At 43.7% G+C, this 12029-nt stretch overlaps 1 protein-coding gene across 1 annotated transcript in view; it reads left to right on the forward strand.

Moving 5' to 3' along the window:
* LOC137539080 (dual specificity protein phosphatase 22-A-like) overlaps nucleotides 1-12029 on the forward strand; it is a 144331-nt gene that overhangs the window by 101152 nt on the left and 31150 nt on the right. The gene's annotated exons all lie outside the window — the stretch shown is intronic.

Here is a 12029-nt window from a genome sequence, read left to right on the forward strand (position 1 = left end):
TGTTCCCCATGGCCCTCACTCTATAAGCCTGCAGGTCTATTGACATGGAAGGGTGCTTTGTGTCGTGCAATGTAAATCTCATTTCAAGGTCAAGGGACAAGGAGCTTTTCCTTACCTCTAGAGCCCCAAGAGGAATGGGAGGTTGGCAAGGAACCCGGGCCGGATTTACCATAAGGCACTGTAGGCACTTGCCTACAGGCGCCTGACAATGGAAAGGTGGCTCACTCCCCTTCCTGAGTGCTGCCCTCTCTTCTTTCCTATGCAGAGTCTTGAGCAGAGCATAAATGAGAGGTTACTCGTCCTGCTCTTGGCATTCCACTGATAAGATCTACCTTCTGTCAGGGGTACCTCTATCTACCTAATACTTGGGGGCACCTCTAGCTACTTAATATTGAGGGTACTTCTGGATACCTAATACTAAGCAGCACCTGTAGCTACCTATGACGGCTGACGGGGAAGGCAAAGAAGGGGGAAGTGACAGCTGGGGCAGCCAGCACACTTGCTCTGCCGTTTGGCGGTGGTTTTGTAGGTTCATGGAGAGCAAAATATAGGGTGCCAGGAAATCTGTGCCTATAGGCTCCTGTGATGTAAATCCAGGCCTGCAAGGAACCAAATATAGCAATTCTCCACTCGGGTGAATAAGTAAAGGGGTCTTTTGCTGACCCATTACTCATTCACACTAAAGGCTAGAAGCAATCTTCATAAATACCTAAATATTATTATCATTATGGTCGCATTCACACGCTACCAGGTTTCCTGTACCCTACTGTATGTGATAGTAGCGTTAATGTGTGTTACCACTTTTTTTGCGTTGCGTTATAAGGCTGCGTTGTGACTTTAACGTTGCATTACAACGCAACGTCCCACAGTGAATGCGACCTATAGGTAGCAGTATTATTTTCTTTATGCTTAGTAGTTCCATTTATTGTTACTAACAGTATAACTATTTTAAATTCAATAATTCATCCAACACTTATATTTTTTTCCTAACATTTTACAGTCAGCATAAAACAATTCACATATTTACATATATCATTTAGGAGTGAGGCTTTATGAGTAGTGCCTTCCTTGCTCACGTGAAGCTGAACATTTGCAAATATCTGTTTTTAAAGTGGACCTGAACTCGGAACCTCCTCTCTGCTCTAAAAGATAAGCATAATAAACTTTAAAGAAAAACACTTCTTTGTTACAGCTGATACTAATCCTGCAAAAAATCTGCAGTTAAAATTTCCACTTGGTATGTGCTCATCAAAGCAAGACAGTGTAGACAATCAAGGGCAAATAACACTTTATATAAGTTCCCGTTTGCACAATATATATCCCTCTAAAATCAGTCTCTTAACAGTCTCTTGAGATATTTCCACACCCAATAAACAATAAAAATCTTCACCGCATCAGCAACACTAAAAACAATGTACGCTCACCAGAAAGCTTGGCTGACCAAGTCACAAATCAGCATCAGCACTTGATGGGGATCCTCCCTTTGTACACTGGCGGTCTGCAGCCTTTACTCCAAATCTAATGGCTGACCCTCTGTGGAACCAGAAAATAGAGCTTAACCCCTCTGGGAAAAATCTGTGGTTATCAGTACCTTAAAAACTCAAAAATAGGCCTCCATAGCGTAATACCGTTTTTAATAAAAAGTAGTAAATTTAAAATATCACTCACAAACAGCTGTTCAAATGCGCATCACATAAAAATCCACTTGGGGTTAGCGTCTCACACTGCGTTCTAGGCTCCGCCCTACCGGTTTAATCACAATTTTATTGTAATTTAGAAATCATAATCCAACGTTTTGGAATGACCATGCGACTACTATAACATCACACTCCATGATGAAAATAAAACAAGATAGCACAAGCCCAAATGCAATGTATGATACATAGCACACATCAAAGGCTACTTGTCTGATAGAACACTGCATGATGTAAAATAAAGCAACATAATAAAAAATGTAATCTATGATACACTGCACACATCAAATGCAACTAGCCTAATTATTTATTTTCATCATGCAGTGAGATGTTACTTCTATGCAGTATTTTAAATGAACACTATTGCAAAAAAGTAGGCAGTTAAAAATCTGACAGAACCAACAGGTTTTGGGCCAGTCCATCTCCTCATGGGGGATTCTAAGGGTTTTCTTTGTTTTCAACACCATTTCCTGAACAGCAGTTTAACTGCCACAATAGTAATGGTCGTTCCTGAAACGTTGGATTATGATTTCTATATTACAATAAAATCGCATACTTCAGCTTATTGGTGTGCTGACATCTGTTGTATTATGGATAGTGGGAAAAGACGTAATTCAGCGACTGTTTTTAACCATTTTGGCACCGTCTTTCGCAGGCGCCCAGATTAGCTTCTGATCACTGCTATAGCCGTAATTCGCATTACGGTTTACGGTTTATGGTGCGTCCAAATTTGCCTGTGCCAAATTGTTCTGCTTCGTACTATATTGCTTCTCTCTCAAAGTCCTTTTGAGATGGACAAAAAACCTTGATAAACCTGTGGGAGAATTGCTTTGATGACTTAGCGAGGACTTGTCAGGTGTTAGTCATGTGACCCCTTCATAGCCGCAGATATTTCCTGCACCATGGCAAGCACAGTGGAGGCAGGCTGACTACATTCTATTCCTGATGAGACGAGGCAGAATAGAAACCGGAGTCTCCGCACTGTGACACAGATCAGTGAGACAGGAGCGCTGATAGTGGAAGGCAGGAGACCCCGAAAACCACACAAGTGTGCCTCAACATACGTAGACTCTGTGTCACCGACTCCCTGCGCTCCCTTTGCGGTGTGACATAAAACAAAGGCTTCTGATGGCGGTCTCTGACTGTCATTCTCTGATACACGCTGTGGTGTCAGGACATTTCCAGGACTGAGTAGTATAAAATATGTAAAGCTATTTCTAAAAGGCACCATTATTTATCTAAATGTCTCTGAACCTCTTGAGAATGTTATAGATCACTGAATAGCTACAGAAACAAACATTCCCCAGAGCTGCACCTGACAGGACTAAAGATGTTGCCACCTGTGATACATTTTAGAATGTAAATCATGGAGAGAAAAGATTTTACAATGGGCAAGATCACTGGCTAAATAATTTATAAATTAATACTGTAAAAAGAGAGAAAAAAAAAAAGCAATTTTACTTACGTTATTTTCACTACAGTTCCTCTTTAAAGGACTTACGAGGCCAAGAGGAGTAAAAAAAGTGAATTACTTGCATGGTCGTTTCAGGCACGGAGGACGCCGTCTGCGTCCTCCGTTCCGCTCCGCCGGGTCCCCCCGCTCATTATCCCCCCGGGCCGGCTCCCGACCCTACGGCCCTGGTCGGGCTCTCCTGCCTCTCAAAAGATGGCCGCTTCCTCTGGCCGCGGCTGCGCAGCTCTAGGGCCAACCCCCCCGATCCATGCTACGTAGCGTGGATCGGAGGGGTTGGCCCTATGGCTGCGCAGCCGCACTCGCGGCCAGGCGGACTGCGCAGCCGCGGCCAGAGGAAGCGGCCATCTTTGGAGAGGCAGGAGAGCCCGACCCAGGCCGTAGGGTCGGGAGCCGGCCCTGGGGGATAATGAGCGGGGGGACCCAGCGGAGCGGAACGGAGGGCGCGGATGGCGTCCTCCGTGCCTGAAATGACCATGCAAGTAATTAACTTTTTTTACTCCTCTTGGCCTCGTAAGTCCTTTAAGACATTTCAAGCCCTCACTCTTAGGTCTGGTGCACACCAGAGCGCTTCTGGAGTGTTTTTTAAAAACGCTAGCAGTTTGAAAACCGCTTGGCTATTGTATTGCAATGGGATGGTGCACACCAGAGTGATTCGTTTTTTCCACAAACGCAAACTCGGGAGCTGCAGCATTCTTTAGATTTCTGAGGCGTTTCTGCCTCATTGTTAAAGTATAGGAAAGTGGAAAACTGCTCTGAAAACGCTACATCAGAACGGTTTTCCAGGCGTTTTTTGTTACAGTAGCTGTTCAGTAACAGCTTTACTGTAACAATATATGAAATCTGCTACACAAAAACGCTCCAAAAAACGCTAGGCATGTTTAGAAAACCTCTCTAAACATGCCTAGAATCGCTCTGAAAATCTGCTTCAAAAACCTCTAGCGTTTTGCGGATCTGCTAGAGGTTTTTGGTGTGCACTGGCCCTTAAAGGACATCCAAGGTGAAAATAAACTCATGAGAAAAACAATTGTATCCATCCCACTTCTCCTAAAAATGTCATTTTTAGATACAGTATACCTCATATTTAATTTTATATTTGAATCTAGTTTGTAAGTTTTTACTGTTTCCTTGTCTCTGCTCGATGACACCTTCATTGAAGTACGCCACAGCTCAAATCTTTGAACTATTGATCTTTTTTATCTTTTTTCTGCTCTCAGAATCAATTTACTGGCAGGAAAGTGTTTTATGGCTGTAATTACTTATCAGTGAGGGTTATGCTATAGTCTGACTCGGTCTCAACCCGGACAGGAACTGTCACTTGCATACCTGATTTTTAACTCTTTGAGGCAGAGAAAGAAAAAAAGGAACACAGCCTAGTTATTTATTATGTGCTTGGCACTGTACATACAGTACACATGTCTATCTCATCATGTCACATGTCACCTTGGTTGTCCTTTAATGTCTGAAAAGTATTACTACTAATAAGCAATGCTTGGTGAAATTTGCCTTCTTAAAACAGAAAGAAATTTGCAATAATTCAGCTATAAGTGAACATTTGAGGTTACCCACAATGCACCGCTACTGAATATGCAAATTATCTCTTTTCGCCCCGGTAAGCCAGACAAGCATCCAGAACCGCTGGTGTATAGCAAGCCTATAGCTTGTACTGGTCCAAGCCCTATTCCATACAGCCATATCAATCCCTGCGATGTACTGATGAGGGCCAAAATCCCGAAACAGGCTGTCTACATGTGGGGTTGGTGTGGCTGTGTAATATTTAAAGCTATAGGCATGCTATACACCAGCGGTTCTGGATGCTTGTCTGGCTTACAGGGGCATAAATAGATAAATTGCATATTCAGTAGTGGTGCATTGTGGGTAACCACAAATGTTCACTTATAGCTGAATTATTGCAAATTTCTCTCTGTTTTAAGAAGGCATAATTGCAATCAATAAGTGACTTTCCTGAGTTTAGTAATTACCTAAATGTGCATAATTACTATTAAAAAAACTAAATTACCTCCATTTTCGTAATTAAAATGACTGTTTCTATAGAAAACACGAAATTAAAAAATTCTGTGTTAAACACAAATTTGCGTGTCGAAACACGGAATTACGTGACGGAAATTAATTATGCATACGTCTGACTGGATTAGCATAGCTCCCAACTGTTCCTCTTTTGGAGGGACAGTCCCTCTTTGGGAACCCTGTCCCTCTTTCCCTCTGTCCCTCTTTCCTCCTCATTTGTCCCTCTTTCAGGACTGATGTACAGATACAGTATATGTAAATATATGTATTTTATCTACTGAAAAATGAGTTTAATTGACTCTAAACTTTATTCCCATCCTTTAAATTGATACAGTTCTTACTTTCAAATGTTAGTATGAAGAAAAATGAACCAGGATAGTGAGGACCAGTGTGGTTTGAATTATAAAACAAGATACTTTTGTTATGAAATCTTTATGGTATGCGTGACTCGGGGTGTGGCAGGGGCGTGGTTAGGGGTTTGGCAGGGTTGTAGCTTAAGTAGGTATGGATCAGCCGCATGCTTGTTTCAGAGTTGTGATTTAGACACTACTGTTGCCAGGAAGCTCAACAGAATGCTAGGCAGCTGGTATTGTTTAAAAAAAAAATGGCAGCCTCCATATACTTTTCGCTTCAAGTACCCTTTAAATTATCTTACAGTCGATCATTTTATTGTATACAGGTGACAAATCTACATTCTAATAGAGTATTGCAACCTAATTAGTATAGGGTAACCAGATGGGTTCGGCTAAAAAGGAGGACAGGATCAGGGGCGGATTATCCACCAGGCAACTGAAGCAGTAGTAGAAAGTAGCGAAGCAGTAACGAGCCGGGAATGACTTACTACTTCCTGGTTCCATGCGCTGGAGCTCTGCATGCCACTGGTCTAGTCTTCTGCTAGACTTAGGCTCCCTGCACACTGCAAATCCGTTTTCCGATTCCGATTCCGATTCCGTTTCCGATTCCGATTCCGATTCCGTTTCCGATTTTCCTTGAATACATTCAACAGAAAAACGGATCAAAAAACGCAGCATGCAGTTAAGATTAAAAATCTGAATCGGAATCGGAGGTAAAAACAGATTAAAAATCTGAATCTGAATCTGATTTGCTTGCAGTGTGCAAGAGGCCTTAACCAGGATTTCCTACAGTACAAGACCAACCTGCTGCAGTTCCACACTGCCCTTGCTCATGCGAAGCAGGAATACTTTACCAAGCTCATCGGAGCACAAGCTTCCAACCCCCGGCGTCTTTTTGCCACCTTCAACTCCCTGCTTAAAACCCCCCCCCCCCCCCCCCACCCTCCGTTTCCTCCCTCTCTGCCACAGATTTAGCCACCCACTTCACCAACAAAATTGTCTCCATCCGCCAGGAAATATCCAATCTCCAATCTTCACCTCCCACCCCCTCCCAACCAGCTCCTCCTCCACCCTATCCTCCCCTCACATCCTTCACTCCTACTACCACCGAGGAACTCAACCACCTACTGCAGACTTCCCATACCACTACTTCCCCCCTTGACCCCATCCCTTCTGATTTACTCCAGTCTCACTTCACGGAATTGGCCCCAGTCCTCACTACCCTGTTCAACCTCTCCCTATCCACAGGCACCTTCCCCTCAGACTTCAAGCAGGCCACTGTACTACCCCTGCTCAAGAAACCCTCACTCGACCCCTCGCTACCCTCCAACTACCGTCCTATCTCCCTCCTCCCCTTTGCCTCAAAACTCCTTGAGCGTCTGGTTCACAAACGCCTGACCCAGTACCTCAATGCCAACTCACTGCTAGACCCACTCCAATCTGGATTTCGGCCTGCCCACTCAACCGAAACTGCTCTCACCAAAGTGGTCAACGACCTTGCCTTAGCTAAAGCTGAAGGTAAATACTCCATTCTCCTCCTCCTTGACCTGTCAGCAGCTTTTGACACAGTAGATCATCCCCTACTCCTCCAGTCCTTGGGCATTCACGATCTCGCCCTGTCCTGGCTTTAATCCTACCTCTCCAACCGCTCCTTCACAACCGCCTTCAATGAGTCCTCGTCCACCCCCAACCACCTCTCGGTGGGAGTCCCCCAAGGTTCGGTCCTTGGCCCCCTACTGTTCACCCTATACACATCCTCCATTGGCAAGGTTATCTCCTCCATGGGTTTTAACTATCATCTGTATGCAGATGACACCCAGATCTACCTCCACACCCCTGACATATCCACCACTACCATGGACAAGGTCTCCTCCTGCCTATCAGCCATCTCCTCCTGGATGTCCACTAGGTTCCTGAAACTAAATCTAGACAAAACGGAATTTATGATCTTCCCACCCCGGCCATCCACGAACCTCCCAGATGTGCATGTCACTGTTAACCACACTACCATTCGCCCTACCTCTCAAGCCCGCTGTCTGGGTGTCACCCTGGACTCCGCACTCTCCTTCACTTCCCACATCCAAAACCACACAAAGTCCTGCAACTTCCACCTTCGTAACATCTGTAAGATTCGCCCTTTCCTGACCTCTGCCACCACCAAACTCCTCATCCATGCCCTCATAATTTCCCGCCTTGACTACTGCAATGCCCTGCTGTCTGGTCTCCCTATGACCCGAACAGCCCCACTGCAGTCCATCATGAATGCGGCAGCCAGAATTATCCACTGCTCCCATCGCTCCACCACGGCTGATCCCCTCCTAGAATCCCTCCACTGGCTTCCTATCCAGTCCAGAATCAGATTCAAGATACTGTGTCTGACCTACAAATCTGTCCACAAAACCTGTCCAACCTACATTTCCGATCTTACTCAGAGGTACACACCTAGCCGCTCACTCCGCTCTTCCAATGAACTTCGCCTAACCGCCCCCTGCATCACCCAGTCCCATGCACGTCTCCAGGACTTCTCAAGAGCTGCTCCAACACTATGGAACTCCCTACCTCCACCCATTAGGGCAGCCCCCTCCTTCAACATCTTCAAGAAAGCCCTCAAAACTCACCTTTTCACTCTGGCCTACTACCCCTCACAAGTGCTCTAAACCTACAGCTGAACTCTGGTCCCCTACCATTCGTGTCCTTACCTCTCCCTCTAGATTGTAAGCCTTTGGGCAGGGTCCTCCACCTTTTGTGTCCTACCTGATCATGCACCTCCATTACTGTGAACCCATGCTATGCTTCTGAGTGAACCTAACTTGCCTAATCTCCATGCTCCATCCAGTGACTGACTAAGCATTACCTGGTACTCATACTATGGTGTGTGATCTGGTTTTCTTGTATTCCTGTATTGTCATATTGCTGTATGTCACCCCTAAATATTGTCTGTAACCTAAACTAATGTCCAGCGCTGCGTAATATGTTGTCGCTTTATAAATACAATAAATAAATAATACAATAAATAATTGTCCAATGCCCCTCTCACTATACTTCTTGATTAGTAGAAGTACAGTGTGAGCGGCAATGAACAACGGAGAAGACCAGGCCAGACGAGCCACACTGGGGGACACCTACAGACCTGGCTACCTATACTGGGGACACCTATAGACCTGGCTACCTATACCAGGGACACCTAAAGACCTGGCTACCTATACCGGGGGCACCTATAGCTGGCTATTTATACCGGGGGGCATCTATAATTGGCTTTTGGAGGGGGGGGAGTTAATCCGGCTCTAGACAGGATGTCCTCACAAGGATCTCCAGAGGTCCTCAGAGCTAAGGAGATCCTGGTCGGTGATAGCAGAGTTCAAATGGGGTGACAAGTTGGCAGTGATTGCTTCAGGATGTAAGGATTCTGTATGTGTGTGTTGGAACACATTATGCAGTGCTCTATTACTTAATATCAAGAAGTGAATGAATCACGGAAAGGCTTGATTTGTATCTTATCTTGAAATTTGCCACTATGAGGAAAATGACTCATACTTCTGAAGTTCCTCTGTTACTCATGATCTCACTATGACTACTGTTCAGAAGTGTGTGAATAGCCAAACTATTTGTGAACTACACCTGTTAGGGAAGAACTATGAAAGCTGCCATAACTGACAACCATCACATTCCTTACCATGTTTTGATTAGGCTCACTTTAAAACATTTAAAAAATACAGCTTCAAACCTCCCAACTTTTTGAGATATAAAAGAGGGACACTTAAGCCCTGCCTCTGCACACCCCTAATCACGCCCCCGACACACCCCTCGTCACACATACCATAAATATTTCACAGGAAAAATATGCTGTTTTGTAATTCAAACCACACTGGTCCTTTCTTTTCTGATCTATTATGCTTCATATTAACATTTGAAAATAAGAACTACAGGTATATCAATTCAAAGCATGTGATTACATTTTGAAGTCAATTAAACACATTTTTCAGTAGATAAAATACATATATTTATATAGATCTGTACATCAGTCCTGAAAGAGGGAGGAATGAGGGAGAAAGAGGGTCAGAGGGACAAGGTCCCTAAAGAGGGACTGTCCTTCCAAAAGAGGGACAGTTGGGAGCTATGCAGCTTGCAGGTACTAAAATGTTTGCAATGCAATGTGAAATACGCCCTGGGCCACTAGGACAGAGGTGAAGTGTGTGTGCGCATGCGTGCATGTGTGCATATGGATACTTACCCAGTTATCAAAGGCTCCACCCCCTCTTTCTTTCTTCTCAGTCCCACGAACAAAACAACAGTGTGGGGCTGAGGCTAGCGACACATTCTATTGCTATGCAGTGTGTGTGAGGGGGAGGGTGGGCAGGAGGGCTGATGGATGGAACACTTTTTCCTGCGGAAGCAGGTCCTGTGTGTACGTAGCTCTATCCACATGTCCTCCTGACCCACATTGCCACGTCAATGCTGTAACAGCCCTCCCCATCTCCCTGGCACGATGGCATCCCAACTACTACATTGAGGGATAGGGCGTAGCAGAGGTCTAAGAAGAGTGAGGGAGACCCTAATGCTTTCATCACTTGTACACATACACAGTGAGTCAGGAGCTAGAATGGGGATAGGGGCAACCCCAGGGAACCCCAGAAAATATGTGCACAGGCAGGGAGTAGGACTCCGTGGAGAGTATGCTACATCTCACATTAAAAATTGTATTGAGTATCCTAATAATATAATTGTAACGTCAAACAGGGCAGGTCCGTTTTTAGGCTAAATTGCACCCAGGGCGAGGGTGTAAAAATTGCAGCCCCAGCACAATGTAAATGTTTTGTGTCTTTGTCTCGTATTTGCACACCTCTAGTGAGTGTTTGGCAGAAGATTGTGACACTCCCATCCATGGTTGTTTCTTGCCATTTTGGTGCCCCAGCGAGGCTTCTTTTGTTACACTTTCCCAATCAAAATTAATTCAGTTTGTTGGACCCATTAACAAATTATTACAAGGCTAGGCAATACACCTTATCAACCCAATCTTATTGAAGCCACAAAGTCCCAGTAGTGAATGATCATCTGGCATCAATTGGAAATGAAAGTAAACACACTTTTACACTACTTCCTGTGTACGGTTCAGTACACAGGATAGTGTGGGGACATCTAGTGACTGAAAAATAAAATTACACACATACATACATATACTGTACAGATGTTAAAGTAAATAAAAAAAATCCCCCATTAATTTTAAAGTGAACCTTAAGTGTACTAAAAAAAATGAGTTTTACTCACCTGGGGCTTCCCTCAGCCCCCTGCAGCCAATCGGTGCCCTCGCCGTGCCTCTGCGATGCTCCAGTCCCCGGCGGCGACCACTTCCGGTTTTGCCGTCAGGACCCGACAGGCAGCCAAAAGCCAAACAGCAGCATAGGGGGCGATATTTTGGCTGATAACGTGAAGAATCCCTCGCGTTCCCATGCCTGTCAGGTCCTGACGGCGAAACCGGAAGTGGTCGCCGCCGGGGACTGGAGCATCGCAGAGGCACAGCAAGGGCACCGAACGGCTGCAGGGGGCTGAGGGAAGCCCCAGGTGAGTAAAACTCATTTTTTTAGTACACTTAAGTGCCTCTTTAACCACTTACTTCCCCTCCGCTATAGTTACCAAAATAAAACATTTGTCATAAATAGTTACGATATGTATATGTCATAAGGATATATTACTATTATTTTAGTAAATAAAGGCTAATAATTATTGACCGGACACAAAAACACAAAACAGAAAAAATACACCTTTATTTCCAAATAATATATTGTCATCATACATTATACTAGGAACATAATTTAAATGTTGTTATAGCCGGGACAAACGGGCAAATACAATGTGTGGGTTTTTATTTATAGTAGCATAGCTTATTTTAAAACTATTGGCAATGGAATTGTAGAAATTGTGTATTTTCCCTATAAAATTTGTAGAAAATAATTACTTAAAACAAGTATCGCCCACAAAAAGCCTAATTTGTAGCAAAAAACAAGATATAGACCATTTTATTGTGATAAGTACTAGTTATAAAGTTATTGGCAAATAAAACGGTGAAGAGCTGAGAGGTGAAAATTGCTAACAAACAGTGCAATTTATGTATTAAAATTACCATTCATACCCTTTTTAATTTAACTAGCAGCTGTGTATAAAAATTCCATCAAGCACAGTGTGCCAAGAATAGCCTTGTGGAACCCCCTTCTTCAGATGTAATTCCTGGCATCTGCCTGGTTTGTTTATGCCTAAAAACAGGCCTGCTCCCATCTGACAGTTTCTGCTAGTCAGTCATGTGTTTTATTTGAACAGAAATGTGTTCTGCTAGTGTTTTATATTTACATAGAAATAATATGAGGTGGCTGAAAAAAACATTTGTTACTAATCTTACCAATATATAAATCCAAACAAAAATGGATTATCAATATATATATATATATATATATATATATATATATATATATATATATATATATATATATT

The sequence above is a fragment of the Hyperolius riggenbachi genome, chromosome 11 (assembly GCF_040937935.1).
Source record: "Hyperolius riggenbachi isolate aHypRig1 chromosome 11, aHypRig1.pri, whole genome shotgun sequence".
Lineage (NCBI taxonomy): Eukaryota > Metazoa > Chordata > Amphibia > Anura > Hyperoliidae > Hyperolius > Hyperolius riggenbachi.